Here is a 17,429-nt window from a genome sequence, read left to right on the forward strand (position 1 = left end):
TTGGAATATTCGGGTCTATTTTAAATATTCTGTATCTCCTCTCCTCTAGGGAAGAATTAATTGCTACTCCTTCTGTTTTTTGGGGTCTTATAAATTTCGAATTCTTGAATTATTTTGTTTAGAAGTGTTAATTCTTTGATTTTTATTAAGCACATTTCTTTATTATCGATTAAAAATTATTGTGATATTTAAATCCTCTATAAGTTAATATTTTGTCTACTCGATTTCTTATGGGCATACTATAGTCTTAAATTATAATGAGATTTTAAAATATATTCTCATATTTATACCAGTTTTAATTTATAGTCCAGGCTAGCTGTCTTATACATAAATGTCTATTATTATATTTTAATAGATTGTAGTTTTCAAGAATACAAAATGACTCTGACTTGTTAAATCGTATTAGTCTAAAGTTTGTTCTGTTTTGTTTTAAATTAATTTTGCCACAGAGCTTAACTTTTGTTTTTGGTTGCCTTCTAGGTACTTTTTTTCTATCCTATTGCAAATAATGTATAGCTTGATTTTTCAGAAATGTCATCAGATCTCTGTGTTTTAATGGAAAACTTTAACCTTTCATATTTTTCTGTGATTAATGATGTGTTCAAACTTATTTGTCAAATTACTGTGCTTTGGAGTTCCCATTGTGGCTCAGTGGTTAACGACTCTGACTAGGAACCACGAGATGGCAGTTTTGATCCCTGGCCTTGCCCAGTGGGTTAAGGATCTGGCGTTGCCGTGAGCTGTGGTGTAGGTTGCAGATGCGCGCTCAGATCCCTCATTGCTGTGGCTCTGGTGTAGGCTGGCGGCTGCAGCTCTGATTCGACCCTAGCCTGGGAACCTCCATATGCCACAGGAGTGGCCCAAGAAACGACAAAAAAGACCAAAAAAAAAAAAAAAAAAAATTACTGTGCTTTCTCTTTCCTTCTCTTTTATTAAATGGATCACATGTTTTTGCCACATGTGTCTTTTTTTTCTCTAGTGGTTTTGGCAGTTTACACCACTAATTTTTATATAAGAATAGTATTTGTAAAATTTTAACTTTTGTGGAACTTATTTCTGTTTTTGCTTAGATTTAATATATAACTTTATCATTTACCATAATTACATATATAATTATAGGTATATAATACACACATCTATATTCATTTAAATGCTCTCTGTGAAAAGGTAACAACCTGAGAACGTTATAAATTGAATCCTTCACCAGTGCTCATACTCCCAGCTCTCTACCACCTTCCTATGTTGAAATCATCTGAGACTCTAATTCCAGAAATTTGATTGTGCTTGATTTTTATAATATGCTTCAGAAATTCAGGATAACTAGGATTATTGTTTTCTTTGCTCACTAGCTTTTCTGTTGGCCTACTTCTTCCCATTTCTTAAGCTCCTTTTTCCTGTGTTATACTGAGGAGTAATTTTGTCAGAGAACAACTGTAGCTGGTAAGTTTTCTGACTCATTGCACATCTGAAAATGTCATTATTTTGCCCTCCAATTTGAATATTAATTTACTTAAATACAGTACTTTAGTTTTTCGGTGATAACATTAAAGATACAGCTTCATTATCTTCTGATTCTCAATGTTGCCAAGGAGATGATTCTTGTCCATTTGATTTGTGGGGTGATTTTGTAGATAGCCTATTTTCTCCACTCTCAGATCTTTCAGGCTTTTACTTTTCACCTTTGGAATTCTGAACCCTCGATGCGGTGGCTGAGGTACATGTCTCTTTTTATTCATCTTGCTTGGTACTTCATAAGCATTTTCAATTGTGCCGTTAGATCCAAATTTTCTTCTGCGATTTATGTGATTTCTTTGTCATTTCACCCACGCCAGTCTGTTTGTTCTTTCTGGAATTCTTACTAAACGGATGTTGGAATTTGCTTTCCTTGTCTATTAACTTTTCTCTCATTTTTTCCATTTCTTTGTTCCTTCGTGCTGTGTTCTGGGAGATTTCCTTGGCTCCATCCTCAGCTCATGGGTTTACTATCTAGCTATGCCCTTTCTCTATTCAATTCATCTCTCAAAGTTTTTATTGTTTGATTGTTTATTTGTTTGTTTTTAACAATTCCAGTACCTGAGGTTTCACTTCTATACAATCTATTTTTTATGGACATAGAATTCTCAAAGAGCTGAGGATAATTACAAGTTTGTTTTCTTTATTATATCTGTCCCTTTTTTGTTATTGCTTTCTTTTTACAGTTATTTGCCTTCCTGTATAAAATTTCTTTATTTTTGGTTTTTCTGGAATTATTGAAAAATTCTTTTGATTTTTGAAAATTTTAAATTTAAGTTTCCCTGCCTTCCCTGCTTCTGGTTATGTTTGTCATAAACGCTTTGGTGATTTTGGGTGAAAGATAAAATTACTTCAAATTATGTAGACTACTTATAGGCATCTTTTCTATTTTCAAGGGCTACTTCAGGTTTATTGTTTGAAATATAAATTTATTTTTTATTTCATGATATTTTAGACTGAAGAGCAGTGAGACATATATGTTCCTTTCTCCATCTTGATCCGATCCTCTTTTAACTAATTTGAAACTGTTAAAATAAAGATCATTATATTCCCTCTCTTACTATCTTTGTAAAAAGACAGTGATACACACACACACACGTATAGTTAGAAATATAAATATGAAAGAAATAATTTCTTTTTGTTTATGATACCTGAGGTATAAAAAGAGGCAGAAATATGTGTTCATTCTGCCATATTGATCTAATCCTCTTAGTATTTGGTAACTTTTAAAATAATGATGATCAAATTCACTCTTAAAAGTATATAGGTTGAATCTTATTCTTTGCATTCCATACATGCTTTGCACATGATGTCTGTTTGATAAACTTTTGCAGAATTGAAACGGATTAAATTGAATATTGAGGTTAAATTTCCTGAGCCCCAAAATTTTTGTTTAAGTCTAGACCAGGGACAGAAAGAAGAATTGTAATGTTCTTAAATAATAGAATGATGAAATCAGTCAAATAATGGTTCACTTGAATAAAGTATCTAATTTCAGTAATTTGTTAAAAATATATGATCAGCTGAAACAATTTCATGTTTTAGTTCAAGGGAAGTGCTATAAATATATGAACCACATTGACGTGATTTATTTAATTTTCCTCACAGTTCCTCCTCACTAAAAGAAAATATAAATCACCAAAATTATGTTTCAGTTTGTAATCCTTTGGACTCTTTCCATTAGATCCAGTTAGTAATTGTCTTTTTCATTGGTGAAAAGAGAAAAATAAAAATAAAGCTTTCTCTGGGTCACATTGCTGAGCAATAGAAAATTGACAGAACACTATAAACCAACTATAATGGAAAAAATAAAAATCATTATTAAAAAAATAAATAAATAAATAATAAAACTTTCTGTCCTCTCCTATATGTTCTGTCTGATATATGTCTATACCAGATTGAGTGAATTTTAGATAATAACAGGAAAAGTGGAAGTGACTTTCTTAACATTTATGTGGAATTTTTCTTCCCTAATATAACAATAAATTTTAAAAATTATCTTTTGAGTAATACTCTGTGCTAGAACTGCTCTGGTCACAAAGTCTCTTCGTATATCCCCACTGTAAAGATGAAGCTATTAAAACTCAGAAAGATTTCCTTCACACTTATTAGGAAGTACAAGTTTTGGCAAGGATGTGGAGAAAAAAGAATTCTTGTGTTTTGCTGGTGGATCTGTAAAATGCCACTGTGAAAAACAGCATAGGGTTTCCTCAAAAAATTAAAAATAGAATTACCATATGATCTAGTAATTCTTCTTCTAAGTGTACCTGCCAAAGAATTGAAAACAGGGACTCAGGAGTTCCCGTCGTGGCGCAGTGGTTAACAAATCGACTAGGAACCATGAGGTTGTGGGTTCAATCCCTGGCCTTGATCAGTGGGTTAAAAATCCGGCATTGCTGTGAGCTGTGATGTAGGTCACAGACGCGGCTCGGATCCCGCGTTGCTGTGGCTGTGACATAGGCCGGCAGCTACAGCTCCGATTAGACCCCTAACCTGGAAACCTCCATATGCCACATGTGTGGCCCTGGAAAAGGCAAAAAAAAAAAAAAAAATAGAGACTCAGATAATTGCACAGTGATGTTCAGAGCAGTATTTTTCACAATGGCCAAAAGCTGGATGCAACCCATGTATCTATCATGGAATGAATGGGTAAACAAAATGTGGTATACACATACAATGAAATATTATTCATCCTTAAAAAGAAAAGAAATTCTGACACATGCCACAACATCATGAGTCTTAAGGACACTATACTAAGTGAAATAAGCCAGTCACAAAACGATGAATCCGGTATGACTTCATTTATATGAGTATAGTTAACTTCATAGAGACAAAAAAAAAAAAAAAGAAGAAGAAGAAGAAGGATGTTGCTAAGGACTAAGAGGAGGAGTTATTTAATAGATACGGAGTTTCAGTTGGGGGAAGATGAAAAAGTTCTGGAGATAGATGGTGGTGATGGTTTAGAACGCTATTAATGCATTAAATGTCACAGAACTGCATACCTGAAAATGGTTAAAATGGTAACTCTTATGTACATTTTAACACGCACACAGAGCTCAGAAATGTTAAATAACATCCCTAAGTTCTGCTGTTTGTAAGTGGTAGAGTGAGAATTCCAACCCAGGTACTTCATTCATTTATTCATTCCATTCAGTCAGAAAATACTATTATGTTCCTACGATATGCCAGACACTGTGCTAGTGCTGGGATACTTCAGAGAATAAAAGAAAGATCCCTGCCCACTTGGAACTTATATTCAAGTTAGAGAAGAGAGACAATAAATCAAAATAATTAAAGTGTAAGTTATGTGGTACGTGAGAAGGTGACAAGTGCTATGATAAAAGGAAAATTGGAACAAGCCAAGAGGAGCTGGGGCTGCCAGTGCAACTGACTTCTAAACTCAGGCTTCATCCACAAACCCATGCTGTCTGTCAGGATATAATATTTCACAAAAAAATCTGGAGGTTTTCTTTATTTTGGATGAGTTTTTGTTTTGTCTGTTTTCCCTTGTCCTGCAAGTAATTTATTAAGAAAGTAAAAATAAGGCATGTTTTATTTCTCTAGGAATCAGAAGAGAGCTCTTTACTACAATACGTTGAAATAATATTTCTTCTCTAAGAAAGCCTCCGCATGGAGGTTATTGTTCCTTTTGCAAGTCTAGGAAATAAAAGACATGTGGAGCTTGGAGAAGCCTTGTGTACCACAAATAGGAAAAATCTCTTGAGCAATACAGGATTTCTCAGACTTCCAAATACGGATATTAACATATCTGTATTAAGATGCTGGATCTGGATTTTACTACTGTGTGCCTGAGCAAGCCAGATTTTCTTACAAGAAAAGTGAACATAAAAACACCAGTTCTACTGACTTCGTGGAGCTATTGTGATAACCAAATAACATGTCGGAGAAGCAGTTAGTTGTTTACAAAACACTGTAAGGATGACTTTGGTACTGGTAATATCATCATTATAATATAGGCTTCATTTTACACTGCATACGAAGAGCTGATTTTGGAAGATCCATTGTTGCCTTAAATGCACGCTGAAGACTTACAGATTCTCACAGCACAAAGGGAGAAAAGACGAACCAAACATCTTCCTATCCAAGTGTCAATGGAAACACAGTGGCGCTAACCTTACATGATGTCTTTGGTGTGGAGTGAGGAATTGCTAATGAAGGCATCAAAATCACAGTCTTGCAACCAGCCATTTTATAGAGAGTCCCTGAAGTTTCCTTCATTTTATTGTTTTCTTCTCTAGTAGGAAAATAATTTTCCACTTCCATATTCTTAAAGGGTAAGTCAATAAGTGGTGAAAACCTAGAGACAGAAAAAAAAAGAAAGAAAGAAAGAAAAGAAACTGATGGAAAATTCACAGTCCAGTGTATGCATCCACTACCGGATGAAAATGCTACAAATATGAAGTAGACCATCCATTGGCATTTAAGTGTATATATATGTATGCACTGAGGCACTGCCTTGTCACATACTGTGTGACAAGTGTGGCCATTCCTAGGAGGAAGTGACTGCTGGCATTTAAGACTGACAACTCAATTCATGCTGCAGCTTTTTAAAAAACATTAATGCAATGTTTATATATTGTATCTATTATACTACATTGTAATTATTCGTGTAGTTGTCTGATCCCCCTTTATACTGTGGGTTTTGAAAGAGAGAGTCTAAAAGACAGAAGGTTTAGTCACCCTGTGTCTCTAGTGTTTAGTGCAACACTTGGCACATGGGTGGTGGGAAATCACAGCTGGTAGCTTCTGCAGAATAAAATGTTTTAAGTCTGAGTGATCAGAGGTTTTTAGTATGATGCAGGCAACTCCTGATGGCAAAGGAGCTTTCTTGGAAGAGAATTTGAGAAAGGTTTAGAGGATGCCTGGCTCAGAACATGGCTCTAATTGTCATATTACTATAGCACTACTTCATATCCACATTAGATTTTGGTCTAGAAAACTCACAAGTCAAAAACCAATATTGGTGAAGGAAACTCAAATTTAAAGGTCTATATTGAGACTTGAAAAATAAGATAGGGAAAGGAAAGAGGAGATGAAATGAAATAGAATGAAGCAGGGAAACAGTGGAGATGGAAGAATAAGCTACTGTGTTAATGTGTCAAATAGAACAGTGCAAGCAAGTAACTGAGCGAGAATAAACATCAATAGGGAATTACAAAATTTCAACACTGAAGATGTAGAAGTGGTCTAGGAGGTTGCCCAGGTGTTACAGGATATCATATGATTTCCAAAATGTTTATAGTGACACACAACAGAGAGCTATAGCATAGGGTGTTATATGCTTAGTCCCACTTCATTAAATTTTTTATAAATACTATTTTAATAACTATACGTTCCATCAAATTGACATGTTACGATTTGTTTAAGGGTAACTTGGATATTTAGTGTGTACAATTTTTTTAATATTATAAGCATTGCATCAGTAAACATCTTTGTAAATCTTTCTTGTGATACTCCATCTCAGGACTAGAAGAGGCACTTTTGAGGTAAGACTAGAACCATATCAGGCTCAAATAAGCCGGACATAATCATGGCCCTATTCCAGGTCCTCATCTTTTTTTAGATTAGAAAAATGTTGGGTTGCTATGATAGCTTATTAATTAATCTCCTTGCTTCCAATCCTGCACCCCCCCTCCAATCCATTCCCTACATTAAGCCAAAGTAAACTTTCTGAAATATAACTCTGATCCCGTCCTCCCTACTAGACCTCATACAAGGGCTCCTTAATGTGTCATGTATAAACCATCCAAATTCAAGAACATTTTAAAATTTTGAGTACTTATTACCAAACTGCTTGCAGGAAGGTTGCTGTAACTCATACTCCAACAAGCATTGTAACAAAGTATAGATCTTATCATGCCTTCATGAACATATGGAATTCTCATTTGTCACACATATTGTAATGGTCAATTATTGTCTCTCTCTCCCATTAATTCATCGGTTAGTTACAATCAGGAATGCTATCTTATTCGTCTTAACACCCTATTCATCCTAACATCCAGCACAATGTTAGTGAAAATAAGTGAATTAACACTACTTACCATAAGTACTTCATCTATATGTAGAACTTTTATCTTTTGTTCTGCTGAAGTTTAGGATGAGACGGGGTCAAGGCCAGGAGTTGAGGGTTCAAGCAAAGGCTGGGATATCAGACATAGCCAAAGGTCAAAGTAGATAACATAAACCATTAGTTCGGGGCATCACACAATAATCAACCTCTTACAGATTATTCCATTCTTGTGTTGGAGTCTCTAAAAAAGATCTTTTTTGGGGGGTAATATAATATATATACAGCTCTTTGACTGAAAAAGCCCAGTAGGGGATCAGGCAATATAGCCCCATGTGAGTTATGCTCACTTGAAGTAAGTCTTTATATTGGAACAAACTGATACCAAAGAGTTCCATATGCAAGGCAGTTTGTATTCAGGGGAGGCTCATTCACTCCTATGAGAAGCCTCATGAGTATGAGTCCTCCCTAGAACAGTGTGCCGTTCAAACTTTGACGTGAAGACAAATCACTGAGGGTGTATTGTTAAAATACTAGATTCTGATTCAGAAAACCTGGCTTGGGTGCTGGTATTCTGCATTTCTAACAAGCTCCTAGATGATACTGTGGCTGCTGATACATGGACCACACTTCAAGTAGGAAGGCTCTGCTGTATTTTCTATTTCTTCATCTGCTGAATGAGAATTTTACTACTTACTCCAAAATACTGTTCTAAGACTTCGATATCAAAAATTTAGGCAATGTACCTGGATATACAAGTGCTTCATTGATCCTCTGGATAGGATGAAATAGTAATTCTACAAAGGGCATGCTTCATCTTTTCCAGTAGATCCCAAATTTGGCTACACATGAAAATCCCCTGGGGAGCCTTTAAAACATACTGATGCCAGGGCCCCACCCAGACCAGTTGAACCAAAAGCTCTTGGGATGGGCACCAGGCATGGATATTGTTTATAAAGCTTCCCAGGTGACTCTATTGGACAAAGTTGAGCCAGTTCCACCTATGTTCCCATCAACTTTCCAATTGCCCCAAAATTATTATAAATATTTAGTCCTTTGTGTCATTAAGTCTTGAGGCTGTTTTCAACTTCTCATATGAGGTGACTGTGTGCTGACGAAGTGAGAATGCAACTGAATTCTGAGACTGGGGCCCTAGACCTTCCTTTTGTATACTGGGTACTTCATAGAGGTATAGGACATCACTTTGTGAAAGATTCACTCAGGGAGTTCCTATTGTGGCACAGGGGAAACAAATCCAACTAGTATCCATGAGGTTGTGGGTTCAATCCCTGGCCTTGCTCAGTGGGTTAAGGATCCAGCATTTCTGTGAGCTGTGGTGTAGATCACAGATGCCACTCATATCCCACATTGCTGTGGCTGTGGAGTAGGCCAGCAACTGTAGCTCCAGTTCAGCCCCTAGACTGGGAATTTCCATATGCTGCTTGTTCAGACCTAAAAAGAAAACAGAAAGATTCACTCAAGTTTTGGGGGCCTATGTAGGAGTTTCCAACCCCACTGAGCATTAGAAATCAGATCCATTTCTGATGTTTTGCACAGATTCCCAGGCCCAACAGTGGGTAGACAAGGCTCAAGGCTCTGATATCTGGCTGTTGTTTTAATTCTTTAAAAATGTTTCTTGGAGTTCCCGTGGTGGCGCAGTGGTTAACGAATCCGACTAGGAACCATGAGGTTGCGGGTTCGATCCCTGCCCTTGCTCAGTGGGTTAATGATCTGGCGTTGCCATGAGCTGTGGTGTAGGTCGTGGACATGGCTTGGATCCCGCATTGCTGTGGCTCTGGCATAGACTGACAGCTACAGCTCCAATTAGACCCCTAGCCTGGGAACCTCCATATGCTGCGGGATCGGCCCAAGAAATGGCAAAACTACAAAAAAAAAAAAAAAAAAAAAAAATGTTTCTTAGTGATTCTGATGCCCCGCCCAGATGGAAATCACAACATAAGTACGTACTGGAGAAATAGAAAACGAAATTCATCCAATGTGTACTCTGACGATGCCTTTACTAGTAAGCAAAAGTCTGATTGTATCTTAGTACCCCAAACGACAGTCATTTCACTGAAACAAATAAACTATTTGTCCTCAGATTCTTTCCAAATAACAGTGATTAGTAGATTTATAATTTTTTACCTGATTTGGAGGGTTTTTCCAACAATACTGTGACAGAGTCCAGACTCTGAGAAATACTTGAACATCCTATTATTATGAGTTGAGCTTTGCTGTGCCTCAGACTTTTCTATCTTATATATGTATTGAAAGGCCTCATAGAAAAAGGGTTCTGTTGTGCTTTAACTATAAAGCACTCTTTAAAGAACTTTCTCTTTTATGGGAAAATCCAATTGAAGTGTCCTGTGATGACCAAACACAATTATTTACAGAGGAGTATATTGCTTCAGAAAGTATAAACCACCAAAGACAGGGCCCTTGACCTAAGAAGCTTAAGTTTTAAGATAGGGGTAAACAAAAGGAAGATAACAGTAAAACAGAGTTAGTCTCAAGGCCATAGAGGGATCAGCTTGGGAGGCTGTGGGTAAGCAGAGTGACATTATTTACCTCTGAGGCCTCAGGAAATAAACCGACTTCTAGAAAACGTTAGTAACTTTGGGACCCAGAAATAGTGTAGAACTTGAGGTTTTAGTTCTGGCTTTCCCTGGGAAAACTGAAAACAAACTGATCAATTAAAAGTGTGGCTTGGGGAAGGAGTGGGATGGACTGGGAGTTTGGTATTAGTTGATGCAAACTATGACATTTAGAATGAATTAACAATGAAGTCCTGCTGTAGAGCACAGGAAACTATATCCAGTCACTTGTGATAGACGGGGATGGAAGATAATATGAGAAAAAGAATTATACATATTTATTATAGAGAGATAATATATACATATATATATAATTTGTATATGTGACTGGGTCACTTTGCTGCATAGCAGAAATTGACAGAACATTGTAAATCAACTATACTTCAATAAAAAAAATTTTTTTTAAGTGTGGCTTGTTTTAGTTTCAGCTAACTTTATATAGATGAGATTTATCACTGTCTAGGCCAGATTGACTTCTGGTTTGGTTTTGAAGATCTTATGGGTGAATTGTTTTGCAGTCTATTTCACGTCCAATGCTTCCTTTGTTAGGTTAAATGATTTATTATTTTATTTTATTTTATACTAAAGTGGCCCAATTTACTATACTAAATAAATATGGCAGAAGTTAATTAAATGCTTATCTGTCTCAATTCCATTTGCCATGAATCTTTCTGAGTATTCTGGCTTTGACTCCCTAATATTAGTATAGAAAGGAAAACATGGTCAAATCCCTAAGTGATATTTGGTCATTAATAGTTCAACGTGTGTTTATTTTTTCCTTCCAGGTTTTTATTTCAGAAAATAAATCCTGGATTATGTTCTCAAAGGAATTATAACTATTTTTGTGTATCTTTCCTTAAAACCCTCTGGGTTTCCCCCCGCCCCCCCACCCCGATCTTTGTGATTCTTATAAAGGTTTAACAACTGGCAGCTCTGAAATCTGATGACCTCTTCTCTCCTTTGACTAGATAAGGTAGCACAGCTGCTAGGAAGTTTTCCCACAGACGTTGCCAATGGCAGTGGCTGGGGAGGGGTTGTCCCTCTGCGGACAGAGAGGTAATTCGATCTTCACACAGATCAGACCTGGGCCTTGTCAGAGTTGAGAGTGTGTGCTATATTAAATTACATTCAATGTTTTCTGTTCTACTCCTTGAACTACTGTTTGCAGAGACCACCCAACTTACAGCACCTTCTGGGGTCCACGAAGAACCCAGTTATAACTGCCCACTGAGCCATTCAGCCAGCAGGCTGTCTGGAACTGGCTTCTTCAGACCCCACCGGTGATGAGTCTGGAAGAATGATTTCACATCGCCAGTGAAACCTCATCACATAAGGAAAGTTAACAATCTTTGGTGAGAAATGACTTGTGCTATGAACCTGCAGAACAGGAAATTGAGAAGCACTCAGGCAAAGTTTAGAGATGAGCCATTTGGTTTTGGTGCATTGCTTTTACTTAGTCCTCTCTAACCAAAAGCCCTATTCTGAGTCTGTATTTGTGACTTATGCCCCTACCCTCATCCTCTAGTGTCCTGATTTTCAAGCTCTGATGCGTACTAGACTCAGATTCCAGGGCCTCTTCCATAGAGAGATTCTGATTCCAAGGTCTGGTGCTACATTTTTAACAAACACCCCAGGTGCTCATGACTCAGACAAGACTCTTTAGACAAAGAGTACAGTTTGAGAAAAACATCAGTAACAAAATGCTGTCACTCAGTCCTTCCTATAGATCAAGAAGAATGTATACTTCATAGATTATTCAGATCTTACTGTGAATTAGTAAATGTGAATCCACCCTCAAAAAATAAAATTTTATTGGGGGATACAGAGGAAAAAATTATTCCAAGATATGTAGGCAAAAACAGTTGTGTAAATGGTGGATAAGTCAATAAAAGAGACAGTTACTCTTAGCAGCTGTGGCCATGTAAATGTTCCCAATGCTTTAAATTTCTTCACTTTCAGGAAAACTTTTTGAAGGAAAATATTGAGGGAACCAGTGATTTTTGCTTATAATCCCCACTGCTGGTAGAAATGAGGTTTTTTTGTGGCTTCATTTATGAAAGCAGAATGCATTTAGCATTGCATTAATGTGAAAACATTTTTTTTTTTTTGGTTGCAGTTATTAAAGCCCTCTCATATCTACTCTGGTCAAAAATCAAATCCTCAGCATTCTTTAATTTCTCTTATTCAGTATGTTTAAAGAGGAAAAAATAAATGTTCTCTAAAATTAGGCTCAAGGAGAGAGTCCCTGTTGTGGCTCAGTGGTACCAAATCTGACTAGTATTCATAAGGAAGCAGGTTCAATCTGTTGCCTTGCTCAGTGGGTTAAGGATCTGGCATTGACGTGAGTTGAGGTGTAGGCTGCAGATGCGGCTTGAATCCTGCATTGCTGTGGCTGTGGTTTTTGTAGGCCAGCAGCTACAGCTCCAATTCAACCCCTTGCCTAGGAACTTCAATATGCTGCAGGTACTGCCCTAAAAAGACAAATAAATAAATAAAAATAAAGTTAAGCTCAAGGAAAACACTGGGACCCTTTAAAAGTCAGTTCACTCTTACAAAATCTACTGAGGGATTTAAAGACACTTTAGCAGCAACTAGTACTACTGCTGCTGCTGCTACTGCTACTCAAGAGATGTTTTTCACATTGAAATGTAGATATGTACAAGAGTACAATTTTTCTTAAGTCACAATAGAGTAGTAGAAAGATGCAAAGGCTGTGAGTCAGTTGACGTATTAGAAGTAATCTCAAGAACTAAATTCATTAGATGTATGACCTGAAGTAAATAATCTTTCTGTGTCCCAGTCTTTTGTAAAATGGAGTTAATAATACTTATTCTTTCTATTCAAAGATTTATTTACAAAAGTAAATAAATATAATAGTAAAAGTCTGCATTTTAAAGACTGCATTTGTATATAAAGTATTATTTATACACACACACATTTCTTTTCCTGCAAATCCGCAAGGTAAGCTATGTAATGGAATTAAGCCTCTTGCAGTAGGCCTTTGTTGCCTCTGGCTTTCTTGGGTGCACTTCTCTCCTGCCCTCCGTTCTCACTCGCTGTGTTGTAAGAAAAAGGGTCAAAATTCTAGATCAAATTAGAATTAAGCTTAATTGGGTTTCTATGAATACTATAGTTAACATGTATAATTAAATTATGATGAATTTAATGTTGATCCAAAGATGACATTTTTCAAGGGTTGTAATATTTCCTGATGATTTCTCAGTATTAAATGACAATATCGCATTTTATTTGAACAATAAGAAAATAAGCTAATTTTTTTTAAGTAGCATTTAATTCTCACAAATTATTTTGTTGAGAGACAGTGTTTCAGATTCATGACCCTGGCTATGAAAGGATCTGTGTTATTGGCAATGGTCCTTTCTAGTTGGGCAAAGGTGTTTTCAAATGAGATATAGACTCATTTGTTTTTTCTAAAAAAAAACTATTGAACACATGAGACATTGTGCTTGATACTATAGGGGATATAAAATATTCAAATAATGTTATAAGTGAAAAGTACCTTTAGAGAAACACCAATAAAGAAAAATGGGAGCTCGGGAGTTCCCCTTGTGGCGCAGCAGTATTGAAACCAACTAGTATCCATGAGGATGCAGGTTCCATCCCTGGCCTCTCTCAGTGCATTAAGGATCAGTTGCTCTGAGCTGTGGTGTAGATCACAGATGCTGCTTGGATCCCAAGTTGCTGTGGCTATGGTATAGGCTGGCAACTATATCTCCGACTCAAGCCCTAGCCTGGGAACTTCCATATGCCACAGGTGTGGCCATAAAAAAAGAAAATGAAAAAAAAAAAAAAAAAAAAAAAGGAGAAAGAAAAGAAAAGAAAAATGGGAGCTCAAAAGAGAGGAGTCTCATTCAGAAACTTGGGAGAATCAGCGGTTGATTCAAAGATGCTTGACCTGATCTGTAAAGGAAAGAGTGTTCAGATACATGAGGAAAAGAAAGAAAGGGTGTGCCAGGTAGGGAGACTATTAGAAGCAAATGCCTAGAAGAGGAAGAGGAAAGAGAATACATAGAAAACAACAAGCAGCTGCACCCTGTTCACTCAAATTTCAAAGAGAGGAAAGAATACCTGTTTTTAAAGTTGCTGATCTCTCACTGTTATAGTATGAATATATTTATATCCTCACAAAATTCATATGTTGAAATTCTAACCTTCAATGTGATGGTTTTAGATTAGGTGGTAGGGCTTTGGGGAGGTGATCAGGTCACTAGAGTGCAGCCCTCATGAATGAGATTAGTGCCTTTATAGAAGAGACCCACAGAGGTCCTTTTCTTCTTCTGCTTTGTGAGAGCACAGTGAAAAGACACTGACTGGGAACCGGGAAGGAAGATCTCAACAGACACGAAATCTACCGGGGCCTTGGTCTTGACTTCCCGGTCTCTAGAACTGTGAGACATAAATTTCTATTGCTCATAAGCCACCTGGTCTATAGTATTTTGTTACAGCAGTCCAATGGACTAAGACACTCACATTTATAATGTTCGGAAAAAACTTTTTTCAGTTAATTGGAAGTCAGGGAAAGAACATTGACTCTACTTTTAAAAGATGCTTAAATTAAATGTTCAATTTGAGCTATTTAAGAAAATAGTTCCTCAGCTCTAGAGACACTGTTGTGGAACACACACCAGAAGTTGCCAGAGTTTCCCTCTGTCCTGGCCCAGACCTTACACTGTGAATCTGGGCAGGTCACTTAACTATGCTGAGTCTCATTTTCTGGCTGTGTGAAGTTGGTAAGGGGAATTGAACTAGATATCTCTAGGATTTATCCCAGCACTAAGTATTTACAAACTCTTATGCCCAGCATTTGTTGTTACCCATATATTTTAAGGTTAACTTCTTTCTTTCTCTTCAAAGTTGCTAATGCCAGTTCACCAATTTTTCCTTCCCCCCAAATGCACACATTCTCCCCACCCTGTTGTTTGCTAATATTAGAAACATCAGGAAACTGAATTAAGAATTATCTGCAAGGGAGTTCCCTTCATGGCTCAGGAACTAGGATCCATGAGGATGAGAGGTCAATCCCTGGGCTCGCACAGTGGGTTAAGGATCCGGCGTTTCTGTGAGCTGTGGTGTAGGTCACAGATATGGCTTGGATCCTGTGTTACTGTGGCTGTGGTATAGGCTGGCAGCTGTAGCTCTGATTCGATCCCTAGCCTGGGAACCTCCATCCATATGTGTGGGTGCTGCCATAAAAAGCAAAGAAAAAAAATTATCTGCAAGAAATCCCAGATTCACCAAAGAAAAACAATTATCACTTTTGCATATTTGTACATGTATGCTATTTACGTTACATGAAATCTAGGGTGCCCTGAAGGTGGGCTTATTTAATGTGGAGTTTCTGCACTCAGGAATAGATGCTGAGACCATCCCATGTGATATAAGGGAAGCCCAAATGCCCCAGAACCTTGGCATTGATTCCCATTCCAGACTACAGATAATATCAAAGAACTAGGAACAAGGACAGGAATAAACATATTAATAAATAGCTAACATACAGTAAAGCTTATCATGTATCAAGCATTGTATCAGGTAGATTTACTATTTAATGCTCCTAATGACTGTATGAGGTAGACATTATTATCAGTCCCATTGTACTAATGGGGAAACTAAGACTTGGAGAGCTTCAGCTAAATTGCCTATGCTTAAACCAAAATGCAAAACTAACTCTAGATTTACTACTTTTATTTCTTTACCATACTCCCCTGTAGCATTTAATTTAATAGCAAAGAGAAACCATGAAGTAGTCTTGCTTGTCAGCTAGATGCAAGGTTTTTTTCATTCCTTATTGGTCTCATACTATACTTTACTTATGCTAGTAAAAGAAGAGCATAAGGGTTTTGAAATGCTTCACCTCAGACAAGAAAAAACCTTAATGACTAAACTAATACCTACCAGGTATAATCAGGACACATACCCTGCTCTTGACCTTTTCTGCCTACTTTTGTGCACTAGGGCATCACTCCACTGCACATCAGCCCCCACCATTAGCAATCCCTGATGAGTAGTAGAATTTGCTGTGGCTTCTAAACAAACACAATGTTTATAGAGTGAAGTGGTCCCATCCAAGAGATTTTTTCACTTGCTTAAACTTATTATGTAAGCTGCCATGTTTTCTTTCAACATTTTAACCAATGTTGTCTTTTATTGGTTGGAAAATGAAAGTGGCCAGAAGCATTTATACTTCTTTACCTTGTACTGTTTGAGAGTTGGAGCACAATGCGTGATAGGATGTTTTGGAATCTTTGATATCACTTCTTTCTTTTGAGTGCATGTAGTGGAGCAAGAAGACAGGGTATTATTTCCTTGCTGGAATCCCATAAAGCCTAGTCAGCCAAGGCAATTTCACAGTGCCTGACCAAAACACCTTGGCTGCCGCTCCCACGCGTGTGGGAGATATTTTTGGCTGAGGATGATGGCTTAAGTCAGTGATTGCTGAATGCCCTGTATTTGGCATTCTACTTTTCATGTAAATAGGGAGAACAGAGCAGGCCTTCATGATTGTACCTTTACAGACCAAGAGATTTTGGTGAATAAACATCCATCTCACTGTTAACTCCCTTGGGTTTTTTCATCGGTTAGTATCTTTAACCTTCTCATTTTGAAATTCTACTTGATGTTGCTATTTCTTTGATACTGTTGATTAAATATCAAGTTGATATTTCTTTCTCAACTCTAATGCGTAAATTCAGAAACATCTTTGTAGCACAGTATTTCTCTCTGATTACTTCTTGTATTTTAGTTAGCTTTATTTTCCTAGCTAGACAAACGTTCTTAAGTGTATGTTCCCAATTCTTAAGACTCATATTCATTTAGTATTTGTTGAGTGCTTACTGCAGTGCTGAATGTAGAACAAACATTCATTAACTTCTTAATTGATTGAGTTGACTCGGCTATTGGCTGACTCCATGAAAGTAATAAACAGGTATTTTAGAGTAGGCTGATTAATTCAGTTTGTAAGAGCCTAGTGTTGTTGTCCACTGGGAGTGGGGAGGTGAGGGTCTCTAGATGGACCAATTTGAACTATGAATGTTGACTGCTGTATTCAACAAATGTCCTCACAGAAGTGTGAACCCAATTACAAGAAAGAGACTGTAAATGAATCAATAGTAAAAGGCAATGGCCTAAGAGTATGCCCCAAATGGTGGTACAGGGATGACCCTCACAAATTAAATATTTGAGAGCAAGTAGAATAATGAAATAAAATAATTCTTGAACATTTATGCAGTCAAGTTCACTGAGGGTTTGCTGTCCTCTCTGTAGTTATTAAAATGACT

General features: G+C 37.0%; 1 protein-coding gene and 1 long non-coding RNA gene across 8 annotated transcripts in view; one reads left to right on the forward strand and one right to left on the reverse strand.

Annotated features, from left to right (window-relative positions):
- The window catches only part of LOC110260187 (uncharacterized), a 330,158-nt gene that overhangs the window by 177,198 nt on the left and 135,531 nt on the right, over positions 1 to 17,429 (forward strand). The gene's annotated exons all lie outside the window — the stretch shown is intronic.
- The window catches only part of CENPW (centromere protein W), a 447,800-nt gene continuing 435,348 nt past the window's right edge, over positions 4,978 to 17,429 (reverse strand). The window contains exons 5-6 of the transcript XR_014804105.1: positions 7,575 to 7,673; positions 4,978 to 5,830 (exon numbers count right to left, since the gene is read on the reverse strand). The gene's annotated coding sequence lies outside the window, so the exon portion shown is untranslated. The remainder of the gene's footprint in view (positions 5,831 to 7,574; positions 7,674 to 17,429) is intronic.

This window comes from Sus scrofa, chromosome 1, assembly GCF_054392235.1.
Source record: "Sus scrofa isolate SSC_HxYL_T2T_F1_AM1 chromosome 1, Sscrofa_HxYL_maternal_Yorkshire_Landrace_v2.0, whole genome shotgun sequence".
NCBI lineage: Eukaryota > Metazoa > Chordata > Mammalia > Artiodactyla > Suidae > Sus > Sus scrofa.